This window comes from Acomys minous, assembly GCF_964271855.1.
Source record: "Acomys minous genome assembly, chromosome: 10".
Taxonomy (NCBI): domain Eukaryota; kingdom Metazoa; phylum Chordata; class Mammalia; order Rodentia; family Muridae; genus Acomys; species Acomys minous.
The window spans coordinates 73,247,027-73,263,630 of NC_140491.1; the positions used below are offsets into that span (position 1 = coordinate 73,247,027).

General features: G+C 45.8%; 1 protein-coding gene across 11 annotated transcripts in view; it reads right to left on the reverse strand.

The window, feature by feature from the left end:
• The window catches only part of GGTA1 (glycoprotein alpha-galactosyltransferase 1 (inactive)), an 84,451-nt gene that overhangs the window by 37,291 nt on the left and 30,556 nt on the right, over positions 1 to 16,604 (reverse strand). Inside the window, exon 1 of one of the 11 annotated variants that reach the window (XM_084798146.1) lies at positions 7,006 to 7,179. The exons of the other annotated variants lie outside the window; for them this stretch is intronic. The gene's annotated coding sequence lies outside the window, so the exon portion shown is untranslated. Of the gene's footprint in view, positions 1 to 7,005; positions 7,180 to 16,604 lie in introns of those variants that run through there. 11 annotated transcript variants of the gene reach the window in all.

The following is a 16,604-nucleotide window of genomic DNA, read 5'->3' on the forward strand; positions in this document are numbered from 1 at the left end:
GAAGCTTCAGATTTTCATAAAAGGCCTCAGGTAAATAGTAGGAGCTTATAGAAAAGTTCTTCTATAACCTGGCAACAAGCCAAGGAAATAGTTTAAAGATTTGTCCTACTTGCCCTTTGTATAATCAAGTTCCATTACTTGCTGGAAATAACCCTAAAGTTACCCCCCACCCCCGAAAAATGAAATTTGGCAGATGGACGGGTTTCCTTTTGCAGAGGTTTGAAAACTAAAGTTTGCACATCATACAGTTGATACCTATTCAGGATCCCATGGGCTTAGGCCTTGAATTCTCAAAAGGCTGATTCAGTAATTACACATTTAACGGGAGTGATGGCTATCATGGGGCTACCATTACAAATTAAAACTGATGATGCTTCGGCACATGTATCTTGTGAAATGAAGCAATTTTTTTACATATCATAACACAAAACATAATGCAGGCATACCATACAATCCTACAGGTCAAAGACGACCTAACTGTGCTTTAAAGAAGATGCTCATAAAGCAGACGGGGGACGTGAGATCCTGAGAGATCAGTTACACAATGTCTTATTACCTTCAGTTTTTTAGGATGACAGTGAGACATGTAGCACAGCTGCTGAAAAACACTGGATTTTGGAGAGGATTGCTGAATTAGATCAATACTTTAAGGATGTGTTAACCTCAGAATGGAAGACAGGAAACGTGTTGCCTTAGGGAAGAGGCCACGCCTTTATTTCCACAGGAAACAAAGGAAAGCATCAGATTCTTTTAAGGCTAGTAAAGATTTGACCAAAGGAGGCCTTTCTGAAAAAATCTTAGCTGTTGACAGGGAAGGTGAGAAGGAAGAGACCCAGAACCGTTAAAAAAAAAAAAAAAAAGCAGGTGACACAAATGCTGATCCGCCTATGGGAACAGCTAGCGAGACTGAATGGCTGAAGGAGAGGTGATGGTTCGGTTCATCAAACTAAAAAGCCTTCCAATGCAGCAAGCCTATTCCTGGTTATGGTTTCTACGGTAACTATACAGGTAACAAGGTTCAAAACTTTTATTCCAAACCCTCCGACTATAAAGAAGAGTAAGTTGAGGAGACATGGATGTCTCTGCAGGAGCCAGGCAATCTTTTTGGCTTCCTGGTCCTTGTGACTTATTACACGCCATCCTTTCACATGGCATGGATGGGGATACATAGCCCCCATCACAGCTTGGTTACGCAGTCCAAACTGACTTACAAAGACTGACAGGTGCTTTTCACCTGCTCGTGCTTAGAGCAGAGAAACAGCATTAGCCGATTTGTGCACATTGCACATTTCATACGTGTGCTAATACAAAATCTCCCTACAATGCTACTTTTAAAAGTTTGTACAAGCAGGGTGTGGTGGCGCACGCCTGTAATCCCAGCACTCTGAGAGGCAGAGGCAGGCAGATCTCTGTGAGTTCAAGGCCAGCCTGGTCTACAAAATGAGTCCAGGACAGGTAAGGCTACACAGAGAAACCCAGTCTTGAGGGAGAAAAAAGGTTGTGTGTTTTAAAAGCAAAACAACCCGACACCAGTGAAGTTAAAGTGCCCCTGACCCTTGAGGATGCAAAACCGATTCTGAGATGCTAACTATCTATCAGCTCCATCACCCTGCCAGGTCCAGGCGGTCCCTCAAAATCTGCATCCAGAACAGCTTCAAAGGTGGCTAGCCCCAGGTGGTCCAGCCTCACAGACTGCTTCAGCTAGGTCTTCCCACTTTCCTAGCCCAAGATGGTCCCACAGAGCCTGGACCACAACTGACACAACCAGCTTTCCCAAGACTTGGCCAGCATCCCAGTTTTCTTAAGGTTCTCCAAAGATGTTGTTGATCCTAGACAGCCAGGAAGCAGTCTAAAGAACACAGCACCTTCATTGGCACCTCACCATCATCCCTTCCTAGTTCCTCATTTTTAATTAAAGAAAAAGAGAAGAATGTTAGTGCACAGGCAACTCCACTGGTCTTCTCTCAGGGACCTAGCAGCTGCTCAAGTCATCACCTGCCACCTCCAGATGCTCCAGGTGTGCACTGCAGATAAATGGACCTCAGCCACCCCAGATATCTCCCTCCCTCCCTCCCTCCCTCCCTCCCTCCCTCCCTCTCTCTCTCTCTCTCTCTCTCTCTCCCCCCCCCATGTACAAGGCGCTATTTTCCCACTCTTTACTCATTTATTTCTGATTTCTTTGTAATGTATACTACCCCCCCAATCTTAATATTATATTGTGAAGTCTTTTTTAAGAATTTGTAACTTGTTCATTGGGTAAGGCTTAAAATCTATATAATCTACAACAAAATTTGGCTTTAAACTTTTAACAAAGAGCTTATAATTAAATCTATACATGAGTATCTATCTATCTATGCATCTATATCTATACACACACACACACACACACACACACACACACACACACACACACACTAAAAAACGGTTTTAAATACCAACCATGTGGCTCTCCTTCATCTTGGCTAGTGACCTCCTGGACGTAGGTGGCCACTTTGCTTGCAGAATGACCTCATGGTACAAAGCAACAATTGTAAAACTTCCTAGCCTCAATGAACTCTCTGTTTATTACTGTATTTCCTTTTTGACTAAGCAACAACTCTCAAATATTTTTGCTTGGTATGGACTTTTATGTGATGATAGAAATGTAAGGGTATATTTGTTACAATACACTGTATATGTGATTCAACTCTGGTTTAGAATATGCTACATATGAAATTTTAAGGTTATGAAGATCAACTCAGATTAACAAAAGCTAATTTAAAATGTATATCTAACTACTTACATCTTTGCTAATTGCTCAATACCAAGCAGGTAGAAAATTTAGATAAGTAACATGTTAGAAAAGCAAGGTTATTAATCTATATTCTTTGTCTTTAATCAAGATTTATAAATTCCTAATGTCTACTCAGGTTCACAGTAATGTTTACCTAACTTCTTTATCTTTTAAGCATTATCTGTTTGGATAAATTGTCATAGTGGCCAAGATGGAACACTATAAAAAAGTCAGTAAGTTGCCAGTCTCTCTATGGACATTTATTTGTTTGTTTGTTTGTTTGTTTATAATTTTTGGTTTTTTAAGATAGAGTTTCTCTGTGTAATGGTCATGGCTGTTCTGGAACTCTCTTTGTAGACTAGGCTGGCTTTGAACTCAGAGATCCACCTGCCTCAGCCTCCATGACTGCTGGGACTAAAGGTGTGCATCACCATGCCCGGTTATGAACTGCATTTATGATTAAAAATTTTGTTTTTATAACAGAAGAGCCTCTATTCAAAATTGTAATTTTTAAAGGTTAAGCCTAAAGTCCTAGTCTTATAAAAGCTACTATTGTAAACTGTTAAGGATAATTAAGAAATGCAAGTTGATAGTCAGTCACTTTTTTGTTTGTTTGTTTGTTTCGATACAGGGCTTCTCTATGTAGCCTTGGCTGTCTTGGACTCACTTTGTAGACCAGGCTGGCCTTGAACTCACAGCAATCCACCTGCCTCTGCCTCCCTGAGTACCCCCCCAAACCCTAACCCTAACCCTAACCCTAACCCTAACCCTAACCCTAACCCTAACCCCTGGGATTAAAGGCATGCTCCACCACTGCCCGACCATCAGTCACCTTTTCATCTATTCAGATATATAGTGGTCCTCAAACACTTCAGAGATCTGCAGAATATGACATTTAAAATGTTTTAATAAAAAAAAAAGCTGTTTGTGATAGACAGGCACATTGGCTCCTGGGAGCACGCCGATCTCCAAAGAAGATGATGGGCACAGAAGCCCCTCCACCTGGAGTGTGCTTTAAATGTGGCAAAGCTAGCCACTGGGCAATAAGCTGCCTTTATCTCAACTGCTGACAGCACACTGTCCAACTGTGGGCAGGCAGGACACTGGGGAGTCAATTGCCCCACTGTGCCGAGACAAGACAGGGCAGTCCCCCCTAAGGTCCTTCTCCACAGGGAAGTCTGTCAGATCTTCTGGGCATGGTGGCCAAAGACTGATGTCTCCACCAAACACAGAGGAACCCAGGGTGGCTGTCCAGATACCTGGTAAGTCTGTGTCATGTTTAATAGATTCAGAAGTTGCTTGCTCTGCATTTCCTGTTTACTCAGGTGCAATTTATCCTTCTCAGATCTCTGATGGTTTTGAAGATTAGACCAATAACAGAATTATGAGCTTAAGAGCAGAAACCAAGGCTTAAGCTGCCTTCTCAGTTCTCTCTATGTATAAAAAGCAGGCCATGGGCCTCACTCTCCTAGAGCCGCTACTCCTAGGTCTAGACACAGTCTACCTTGTTAGCAGTGTACATAAAGTCTGAGGCTACAGAAGTGTAAGTTGTGAGGATCTAAGAAGGTCTTTTAGGCTCTAGGATGGTGTTTTAGGGTTGCTACATGAAAGTTGGAGGGCATGAAAACTTAGCTAGTGATAAGAAAGTGGTTTAAGGTATTAAAAGGAATGGAAAAAAATGCTTTAGATTCCTTTTCCCTGACTATGCTACTGCTGTATTGAAACTTCAAAAATTCAGAGCTTTAATATTCATCAATGGGTCTCTGATGATACTGTCAGAGCCACGAGCTGAAGATCGTAAATTTCCTTTGGTTGTCTAAGTATTACTCAACAGGACTTTTCATTGTGTGGAGCCCTTTCTCCAAAGTAGCCAACCACAATCGGACTGGACATTGTATATAATTCTTACCCTGACAGTCCTCATAATTCTTCTTATTGTATATAGTTTACTGATGTTAACGATAAAGCCATTTCTTAGACAAAGAGGGGGAGAAACTGGGGTGACCTACCCCCCCCCACACACACACATATTGCGTCAACTGGTTACGAAGTTGTGTCCTTGTATTCTCAATTGTTAATTGCTGGAAGGATATATATAGCATTGTCACTCTATAGCCCATAATACCCACTCCCTATACGGAAATGTTTGTCGCTTCCCCACCTGCCCAAGATGATGATTATCTGAGATTATCATGTTAAAAGCAAGCTGAGGTAGGGGAGGTCTTCTAGCCCTCAATCTGGGCAAAAGGGACCACTAAGAAAGGGACGAGGGGGCGTGGTCCTGCTGCTGACTGGGTCAGAGTGGGTAAGCCATGGAACCTCTCCCAATATGCTATCAGCTTTTTTTGTATGAGAAAGGAGTGTGGCCTTTGTTAAATAAAAAGCTGGTGGCTGTGGCTGGAGCTGGGGCAAGGGGACAGGAGCAGAACAGGAACAGGACAGGGAAGTTAGGTGGTCTGGGTGGGTAGCTGTGGGACCCGCCCCAGAAACAGGCTCACAGCCGTACTGTACAGATGTCTCCAACTCTTTACTGTGGCTGGTCACAACCGCAGATAGGAATGCCAGTGCTCAGCTAGATTTCTCCTCTTTTTTTTTTTTTAAAGGGAGATTTGTTTTTATTGTTTTTTTAATATATTTTTTATTTATTATGTATACAGTGCTCTGCCTGCATGTACATCTGCAGGCAGAGGAGGACATCTGATTACATTATAGATGGTTGTGAGCCACCATGTGGTTGCTGGGAATTGAACTCAGGACCTCTGGAAAAGCAGACAGTGCTTTTAACCTCTGAGCCATCTCTCCAGCCCCATGTTTTTATTGTTTTTAACTCTGTGTGTGTGTGTGCAAGCACACGCAGATATTGCCAGAGGGCAGAGGTGGCAGGTCCCTGTGGAGCTGGAGTTACAAGCTGTTTGTGGGTCAGCCAACATGGGTCCTGGAAACTAAAGCCATGTTCTCTGTTAGAGCAGTATGTACTCTTAGTCACTGAGCCACCCAGCCCCTACTTTCTCCTCTGTGTTCAGTCCAAGTCACAAGCCCACAGTTAGGGTAGCTCTTTCCCTGCCCAGTTCAACCTTTCTGGGAACATTCCCCTCCTAGATATAATCACAGGTACATTTCCATAGTGATTTTAAGTCTCATCAAGCTGGTAGTCACAATTTTCCATCATCAGCCAGGCATGATGGCACACACCTTTAATCCCAGTTTAGAGAGGCACAGACCATCAGATCACTGAGTTTGAGGCCATCCTGGTCTACACAGTGAGATCTTGGCTTGTACGAGTCCAGGTGGCCTGAACTCAGCAGTAACATTAGCTAAGCAATGTAACATTCCAGGTGGCTTGGACTTAGCCATCATTAGAGTGGAGTTGTTAGCTGAGCAAAGCAAGTTAAGAATTGCAGGCCAGTAACAAGGGCAAACAAAGTAACAGCAAACTGAGAAAAACAAGTTAAAAATTCTCCACTAGCCTCCATTTCAACCCTGCACCCAGAATTTACTGCCCCACCTCACCCTACTTAGAATTTGCTACCTCAGACCCCCATTCACCTAAAAGGTCACCGCGGCTTATCTGGTCTCTTGTATGTGTTGTTCTGTCGCTTTTTTACATTGGGTATTGTCTAACAGCAACTTGCTGGGCAGTAGTTTTTAATTCCACCATCACTGGGGTTTGTTGGGTGGACTCTCCCATTCCTGCGGTTTGGGCCCAGGCTTGGGGAAAGGTGTAAGTCCAATAGTCCATGTCTTGGCCACCCTGGCTTTTACCAGGGGATTCAAAGAGTTTGTATTTATCATCTAATCTGAGAGCTAGCACATGGATTGGATCATCAGTGGGTCCTCGGATTTGGGGTCCCCCTGAAAGGAAATGGATTTGAGCCCCCATCTTATTGAGGAGATCCCTCCCCAATAGCTGGTAGGGGCAATCTGGAATTACCATGAATGAGTGGGATACCTGTCCCATTCCAAGGTCCACCGTTCTCCGGGTAGTCCATGAGTATTGTTTGGTTCTAATGGCTCCCTGGACCCAAGACTTTTTATTTGACATTTTACCTTCCACTGTCAGAAGAACTGAATGTTGGGCCCCAGTGTCTACCAGGAAGGAGACAGGTTTCCCCTCCACAGTGAGCGTTACCCTGGATTCGGGGAGGAGCTCCGAACTCCGTCATCCAGATTCAGAGGAAAGAGGAAAGCGACAGAACAACACAGACAAGAGACCAGATAAGCCGTGGTGGTACCTGTTATTCCTTATTCCTCGACCGACTCTGGTCCTCAAGGGGCTTCAGATCCCAGTGGGACCTGCAAATGCTAGACTCAGATCGTTGGAGTCTATCCCTGGAAGCCCAATTCAGAGTCAGAGTTCAGAGTCAATGCAAAAGCAAAGGAATTTTATTGAGCCGGTGCGCCGGGGTCCACCAAACTCCGAGGAGATGGAAGATCCCATTCTGCAAGAGTCAGGGATTAGTATGCCATATACACAAGCAGAGCTTAGTGACAATGGTTAGTGATAGGCTAACATTAGGTGAATGGGGGTCTGAGGTAGCAAATTCTAAGCAGGGTGAGGTAAGGGCAGTTAATTCTGGGGGCAGGGTTGAAATGGAGGCTACCGGGCATCCGCCAAGAAGGCACAAATCTGTCAATGAGTGGTAAAATACCTGAGGTATCTTCTGAAGGCTAGGCAGAGATGGTTGTCAAAAGCCAAAAAACAGACCATTTTAAACCTGCCAAGCCTAACAACACCTAAACAGTTGAGGGAGTTCCTGGGAACAGATGGCTTCTGCCGCCTATGGATACCGGACTTCGCTGAGATGGCTGCCCCCCTTTATCCTTTAACTAAGGGTAGCCAGCCTTTTCACTGGACTGAGACTGAACAGGGTGCCTTTGTAGCACTCAAACAAGCTCTGTTGAGTGCCCCAGCATTGGGACTGCCTGACTTAACTAAGCCCTTCCATTTATACGTGGCTGAGAATAATGGGATTGTAAAGGGAGTCCTCACACAACAATTGGGCCCTTGGAAACGGCCAGTGGCCTACCTGTCCAAAAAGCTAGATCCAGTGGCATCAAGGTGGCCTCCTTGTTTGAGGTTTATAGCTGCAAATGGCCCAACTTGCCAAAGATGCTGACAAGCTAACCTTGGGCCAATGACTAATGGTCACTACCCCCCATGCCCTTGAGAATGTAATCCACCAATCTCCAGACAGATGGCTCACTAATGTCAGAATGACTCAGTACCAGATGTTGTTGTTAAATCCTGACCAGGTATCTTTCTCCTCGCCCTCAGTCCTCAACCCAGCCACTTTGCTACCAGACCCTGACATCGAGATAACAGATCATGACTGTCTATAGATCCTGGCTGAAGTTCACGGATGGAGAAAGGACGTATTGGACACCCCGCTACCAGACACCGAGGTAACTTGGTACACTGATGGAAGTAGCTTCTTACAGACCAAAGCAGCAGTAGTAGACGACAACAGTGTTATCTGGGCTAAAGGGCTCCAGCCAGGAATGTCGTCGGCTCAAAGAGCCGAACTCATCGCCTTAACCGAGGCCTTCCAGCTGGGAAAGGACAAAAAAGATAAATATTTACAGAGACAGCAGATATGCTTTTGCTACCGTGCATGTTCATGGGGCCATTTATCAACAATGTGGACCCCTGACCTCAGACAAAAAAAAAAGAGATTAAAAATAAACAAAAAATCCTGGACCTCCTGCAGGCTTTACACCTGCCCAAAACAACGAGTGTCATCCATTTCCTGGGCCACCAGAAAGGCAGCAATCTGGTGGCCCGCGGGGATAACCGGGCAGACCAGTCTGCAAAAGAGATGGCCCAACAACATGTGGTCAGTTTAAATGCTCTGATTGCCAAAGTCAGGCTGCCTCTATCTTCTAATGTCGGGTCGGCCACCTACCAGCTTCTAAATAACTGAACAAAAGGATGGCCCCACATATTCAACTCCAAAGAAGATGAGGACCTAATTAAAGGATAATACTCTAATTACTACTTATTTTAAAAAGACAATGAAAAGTTATTTAAAAAAAAAGTCATTCTTCCCCAGGAACAGGCTATGGACTGGATCTCTTAGATGCACCGCTGGACTCACTGAGGCCAAGACAAGTTAATACAGGCTGTAAAGGCCTCTTCCATGTTTGTTCTAAGGCTGTGGGAAATAGTCAAAGAGATAGTACAAGCCTGTAAGTACTGCCATCTGGTCAACAGTTGAGAATGACACAGCCAACAGGGAAAGAGATTCAGGGGCAACAGGCCAGGAGTCTACTGAGGCCAGGAAAGTACGGCTACAGATATGTGCTAGTCTTTATAGACACTTTTCCCGGATGAGTAGAGGCCTGTCCTATGAAGCAGGAAACTGCCAACGTGGTAGCCAAGAAGATCCTGGCAGAAACCCTCCTCCGATTCAGACCACCCAAGGTAATAGTGTCAGATAACGGACCTGCCTTTGTCTCGCAGGTAAGTCAGGGACTGGTTTCTGTACTGGGGGCCAATTGGGATTTACATGGTGCGTACCACCCCCAGAGCTCAGACATGGTGCGTACCACCCCCAGAGCTCAGACATGGTGCGTACCACCCCCAGAGCTCAGACATGGTGCTACCACCCCCAGAGCTCAGACATGGTGCGTACCACCCCCAGAGCTCAGGCATGGTGTGTACCACCCCCAGAGCTCAGACATGGTGCTACCACCCCCAGAGCTCAGGCATGGTGTGTACCACCCCCAGAGCTCAGACATGGTGCGTACCACCCCCAGAGCTCAGACATGGTGCGTACCACCCCCAGAGCTCAGACATGGTGCGTACCACCCCCAGAGCTCAGACATGGTGCGTACCACCCCCAGAGCTCAGACATGGTGCTACCACCCCCAGAGCTCAGGCATGGTGTGTACCACCCCCAGAGCTCAGACATGGTGTGTACCACCCCCAGAGCTCAGACATGGTGTGTACCACCCCCAGAGCTCAGACATGGTGTGTACCACCCCCAGAGCTCAGACATGGTGCGTACCACCCCCAGAGCGCAGGCATGGTGCGTACCACCCCCAGAGCTCAGACATGGTGTGTACCACCCCTACACCTCAGGACAGGTAATTAGAATTAACAGAACAATAAAAGAGATCTTAACCAAATCGACCTTAAAGACTGGCGCAGACTGGGTGATGCTCCTTCCTATGGCCTTTTCCGTGTAAGACACTCCCCCTACAAGCTGGGACTAACCTCTTTCGAAATAATCTATGAGGGCCCTTCTCCCCTAGTGGCAACGGGCCCTGACTTTAACCTATCCAAGGATCTTCCTTCTGATATCATGGCCTGCCTGTTAGCCCTACAAAGTATACACAGTGAAATATGATCTCAATTGTCTGTTCTTTATGCCCCAGGGACACCTGACGTCCCTCACAAGCCACCAAGCCACTTCCCTAGAACGACGGTGGAAAAGACCTCATACTGTCCTATTGACGGCCCCCATTGCTGTCAAGGTAGATGGAATCGCTGCCTGGATCCACACTTCCCATGTGTCAAGGCAGCCCCGAAAGTAGCTCTGGATCCAATTGAGCCAGCGTAGAACCTTCAAAAGACTGACAACCCCCTAAAAATCAAGCTCAAGAGGACAGCCGTCGTCCCACCATGAGAACTCTGATCTTACTCCTGACTGTATGTACTATTTGAAGAAATTCCCAGCCTTCGCCCCATGTGCCTATGCAACTGACCTGGTCTATCCCGTCCAGATCAGGAGATACTGTATGGTCCATAGCGGAAGATCACCCCCCTTTCTCCTGGTGGCCAGACCTTTACCCTGACTTCTGCAAGCTCGCAGCAGGCTCAGTCCTTGACATCCTACACTTATACCCCTCCCAGCCAGCCTCACTGATTATCACCGACAGGAAAGGGTACAGAAAGCTTAGGCTGGACGCTGGCTATTTTGGATGTGCTACCACCTTCGGAAGAAAACGCCTCCAAACCCTTACTTTTGTCTACCCTAGAAATCACCAAAAAAAAAAGTCACAGGCAGCTAAATGCGGAGGGTCCTCTCATTACTGTGGTCAGGCATGGGGTTGTGAAACTACTGGAAACACTTACTAGAAGCCATCTTCCTCATGGGATTTAATCACGGTACAAGCTAACTATACTGTGCCTTCCCATGTAGATCAACAGCTCCAACATAATTGCTGGGGCTGGTGTCACCCCCTTTTAATAAGATTCACCCCCCACCCCTGGGCAAATTAGATAAATCTTGGGCCAAGGGACATACATGGCGCCTGCATCTCTATAAAGAACGTGGTGATGATGGCTTATTATTCATCATAAAATTTACTATGCTCAGAAAAACCGTACACAGTAGGATCCCATCTTGGCCCCCAAACCATCACCTCCAACTACCCCCATACCAAGGCTATCAACTAAAGATCCATTGTTCCAATTTACCCTGGGTTCTCCTTCGTCCAACCCGGACCCCCTACTACAGCTAGTTTCTAAAACTTTCTCAGTCCTCAATGAGTCCAGACCGAAGCTGACTGAGTCTTGTTGGCTCTGTCTCCACCCCGTACACCCTCCATACTATAAAGCCTCTGCCATAAACTCCTCCCTTCAAGCCAATGTCACTGATCCCCAATGGTGCAGGTGGCATCAGATACAAGATGCCCAGGTATCTCTCCAATCTGTCACAACACAGGGTCAGTGCATTGACAAAATCACCGGTGGGTGAGTTTACAGGACTATGTATTTCTACACTATAAAAAAGTCTGGGCCAGACCCAAGGGTGTACTACGTGGCTCTGGAGAATACATGGTAGGCCTGCTCATCAGGAGTTACTCCCTGTGTCTACTCAAAAGCCCTAAATAAAAATTTCCGCATGTTGGTTCAGTTAGTGCCCCGTATCAACTACAGCATGTACGAGTCCCTCCTAGATATCTGGGATGTAAAAAACCCTGGACTCCCATGGGAACTCATAACCTGACTAACAGTATCCACATTGTTGGGACTGGGAGTACTTGCAGCTAAAACAGGGGCATCTGCCTTGGTGATCCAAAGCCATAATTACCAGGACCTGAGGGTGGCTATAGATAAGGACATAAAACACCTCAAACAATCTATATCCCACCTAGAAGACCCCCTGTCCTCCCTATCTGAAGTGGTGTTACAGAACAGGAGGGGGCTAGATTTACTTTTCTTACAACAAGGGGGTCTCTGTGCAGCCCTTAAAGAGGAAATGTTGCTTTTATGCTAACCATTCTGGAGTCATAAAGGACTCTATGGCCAAGGTCCGAGAGGGCCTAGCCAAACGCAAACAAGAATGAGAAGCCAGTCTAGGGTGGTTTGAGTCTTGGTACAATTCATCTCCCTGGCTCACCGCCCTAATTTCCACCCTCCTAGGTCCCCTCCTCATCCTCATGATCCTTCTAACCTTTGGCCCATGTAGTCTTGCTGACTTTCATCCCGGGAGAGAATAAATACTGTCCAAATAATGATGCTAAGACAACAATATGCTTGCTTAGATAAGGGGGCCACCCTAGCGGAGCATGAACTGTAATCAGACTATTTCAAGATTGGGATAGTTACAAGGAAGAGGGGGAGTGTAAGATTCCAGGTGGCCTGAGCTCAGCCATCATAACAGTAACATTGTTAGCTAAGCAATGGAAGATTCCAGGTGGCTTGGACTTAGCCTTAGTAGCAATAGCTTTGTCAGCTGAGCAAAGCAAGAATTGCAGGCCGATAACAAGGGCAAACAATGTAACAGTGAACTGAGAAGAACAAGTTAAAAATTCTCCACTAGCCTCCATCTCATCCCTGGCCCCCAGAATTTACTGCCCCATCTCATCCTACTCAGACCCCCATTCACCTAAAAGGTCACCTATTGTTAGCCTATCACACGTTAACTAACTAACCTTTGTCACTAAGTTCCGCATCTGTATATGGTATATTAATCCCTGACTCTTGCAGAATGGGGTCTTCCATCTCCTCGGAACTTGGTGGACCCCGGTGCATCAGCTCAATAAAATTCCTTTGCTTTTGCATTGACTCTGTACTCTGTCAATTGTGTTTCTGGGAATAGACTCTGACGATCTGAGTCCAGCAGGATCAAAAGTGAGGAGCGCTAACCGAGCAAGTGCCCTCCTCCCTCATTCCTCCTTGCACCTTGGCTGTTCTTGTGACTTCTGGAACTTGCCTGATTTGATGCCTGAAAGGGGGAGACAAACAAACGTGTATTCAAATCTAAGAATTTACTGGAAAATTCTAAGATTGTTCCATCTAGGATTTTGTTTTTGTTTTTGTTTTTGTTTTCCTCCTATTCTATTTTGTTCAATTTCTTATAACAAATTAACGCAAGCATAAAAATGCTTTCAGGAAGTCATGTCTAATAGAAGAGGTTATAGCAGAAAATTAAAACAAAAACAAAAACAAAAAAACCCAAAACTCCCAATCAGATAAACAAAATAGCTAGTTCAAGGCCACCGGGGAAGTGTTTTTTTCTGTCTGTCCTTGGAATGAGACAGCTCTTGTTCAAGTACCACAACATTTCTTGCCCTATGACCCTCTCTGGACATCAACTTCCTTGAGTCTCAGCTTACTCACCTATTAAACAGGGGGAGTGTGCTGAGATGTTTATTTGCCTGGCAAGGGTGAGGTCTTGAGTTGGCTCCCTGGCACTACAGAGGGGGAGGGGGAGGGGGTGCTTTAGCCAAGCTCTGTGGCCCAAGTCTATAGTCACACCAGCTAAGGAAAACAATTTGAGCAAGACATCATTTTTAAAATATTATTTAGCCTTTGAATTATCAAGAAGAGCAACAAACACACCGGTAAAGTTCGTGGAATCTAGAATGCACTTAGGAAACAGCTACTAGTCTTACTGACTGTCCTAGGAACAAACTGGCTCCACCTCCCTATAGGTCATGAACCTAAATCTACGGGCGAGCCTTGGGTGTTGACTGAATGAATGGCTTCAGGTGAGTTGAGCTTTTAAAGACTTGGTTTCTGCGACCTGTAAAATGAGAATAGCAAAGCCTCTCTCTCTCTCAGAGTCATAAAGAGATGGCACCCATAAAGTACTTGGCCAAAGGCCTGTATTAACAAGTTCCCAATAAATAACAGTTTTTCAGTGCGTATAGATGAGTATTCCAGAGCTCTCTCCACAGGCTCTGGCACCATTTGCTGTTTGTCCAGAGCCACCGTGTACCCGTGGCCTAAAACCAGCTAACCCAGCCATGGCATGGACTGAGCAATTCCCAGAACCCTTCTAAATCATCTTTCCTACCCCAGCCTTGACAGCAGCCTTGGAGGCGGGGCCTTGGTACCCTTAGCAGGAAAGGTCAAGGACTCCGGTGGCTTGTCCCAAGTGACTTGGTGGGAATGGATGCCAGGTTCAGGCAAAGCCAAGAGCTCTTTCTTACTGCCCAATATCTCATAAGAAGTCTGCAAACGGAAGTAGCAAAATGGCTTAGTTGGTTAGGGCACTTGCCACCATGCCTGAGTTTACAGTGGTAGAAGAAGAAAGTTAGCCCCCACAGGTTCTCCCCTACTGCATACACACACACACACACACACACACACACACACACACACACACACACACACACTTACACACACATACATACATACACACAGGCACACAGACACACAGCACCACCACCACCATCACCACCACCACCCCACACAAATATATTTAATCTGCAAGAAGCCTAGTGTTAGAGCTCAGTGGTAAAGCACTTGTCTAGCAAATAGTACTTTAAAAACAAAAACAAACAAACAAACAAACACTCGAGGTCTTCAAAAGCCTCAGAGACATACAGAATATGGTATTTAAAGATGTGTTTATTATTATTATTATTATTTTAAAGACTCTTTGACAACAAGACAGGTAATCTCCTGGCAACACCCAGTCTACCTCAAAGAAGATGATGAATATCAGAAAACCTCCTTATGGAGATAGCGTCAAATGTGCAAACAGGCCACTGGGCAAAATGTCCTCATTTCTGCCAAAGACAGAATTCTGCCTAAAAATGGGCAAGCTGGGATGCAGGCAGAGCTGACGGCCAAACTCTGCCAGGACAGGGTAAGCAAATCCTCAATAGTTCCTGCTTCACAAATATGTCTGTCAGATACACTGGGCCAGAAGGCTGAAGCTGATGCTCCAATGTTATAGAGAGTTTTGAGTGACTATCTCTGCCGTTTTTTCATTTTGGAAGCTGCTGACCTGCACTTCCAGTTCACTTAAGTAATTAAGTTTTATTCTTTCTCAGGTCTCTGATGGAGTTGAAGACCAGATAGTTTAGTCTTACAATTAAGCTTAGTTGTATAGGAGTTAAGATGTTTTTAGTTCTAGATGGATATTTTAAGTTGATAGAGATGAGATATGACAGATATTGAGTAACATTCAGAATTTTAGATGCACCAAGATAGGAAAGATGTTTTCTTCAAGTTTGCCAAATACCAATCATCAAAATACTGTGAATGTACATACATATAATTCCTGATTGCTTAGTGGTTCTTCCTACTGTATGTAGTTTATTTATGTGTAATAACATAAATATACATGTAAAAAAAGAAATATAATTTTTTTAAAAATGAAAAAAAAAAACCCACCCTGTAAGCCACTGGTCCAAACCAGAGGAAGCTGGGTGTTCATCTGCTTACTCATTTGTGAGGTAAAGATCAGCATGTGGTGGGTGCCAGGCATTGTGTGGGCCTCCAGTGGCACAGCACGTGGATCCTGCGGACATCGGAGTTCAGTGGGAAGATGGACCACGAAGCCAACCACTTCCTTGCTTGGGGGAGTGTCCTGAGATGTCCACAGTAGAAGCTCCACTTTCAAACCCGATAGATTTCTAGAGAATTTTGAGGCTAACTTGAAGGCCTCCCCTCTGGATTTCTTCCCTGCTTAAGCATGGCCCCAATATTCTGAGCTACACCACTTTACAGGTGAGGAAACTGAGGCACCAGGAAAGGAAATGGCACAAGCATGATTTAAAGAAGCTGGCTGAGCTGGGCGTGATGGCGCACACACTCAGGAGACAGAGGCAGGCGGATCACTGTGAGTTCGAGGCCAGCCTGGTCTACAAAGTGAGTCCAGGACAGCCAAGGCTACACAGAGAAACCCTGTCTCAAAAAAGAAAAAAGAAAGAAAGAAAGAAAGAAAGAAGAAGAAGAAGAAGAAGAAGAAGAAGAAGAAGAAGAAGAAGAAGAAGCTGCTGCTGAAGTTGGCTGAGACCCAAGCTGCCCCATGAGACAGCGCAGGAAACCACAGAGATCAAGGAAGGGGCTGGAGACTGTTGTCTGCTGTTGTCTTCCTAAACAAGCTCAACTGCGTGTGAAAACACTCCAGCAATAGCCAGACTGCTCATGCGCACGTGCGCGAGACACACACACACACACACCTGTTCTGGGCTCTCTGATGAAAACACAGGCCACTGCCAAGATGAGCTTCACCCTCCATGAGACGTGGATGAGGCAGTGAGGCGCTGCACTGAGAGACCAGTCAGCCCACGCAAGAAACACCTCAGACACACAGCAAGAAACCCAAAGAGGTGTTCCATTCACCAACCACAGCAGAGCGGGACCTACAGGACCATATAGAAACCAGCTCCATCTCCGTGCTTCCGACTTCCCTATAGGCCCCTCTTAGCGGGTACCGTTGCCCCTGCACGGTCACCTCCTTCTATCCACGCCTCCCTCCCGGCTTCAGGCTTCTGTTCCTCTAGAGCCATCAGCAGACAGCCCTCGGATAAATTCTCTTTCTCTGCTGAGAAGCAGTGTTGGGGTTATCTTCTCTGGTTGTGGTTTCCGGTTTCTCAGCCTTCAGAGTAAGCCCACAGGCTTTGGACCAGGGGTGCCGGGGTG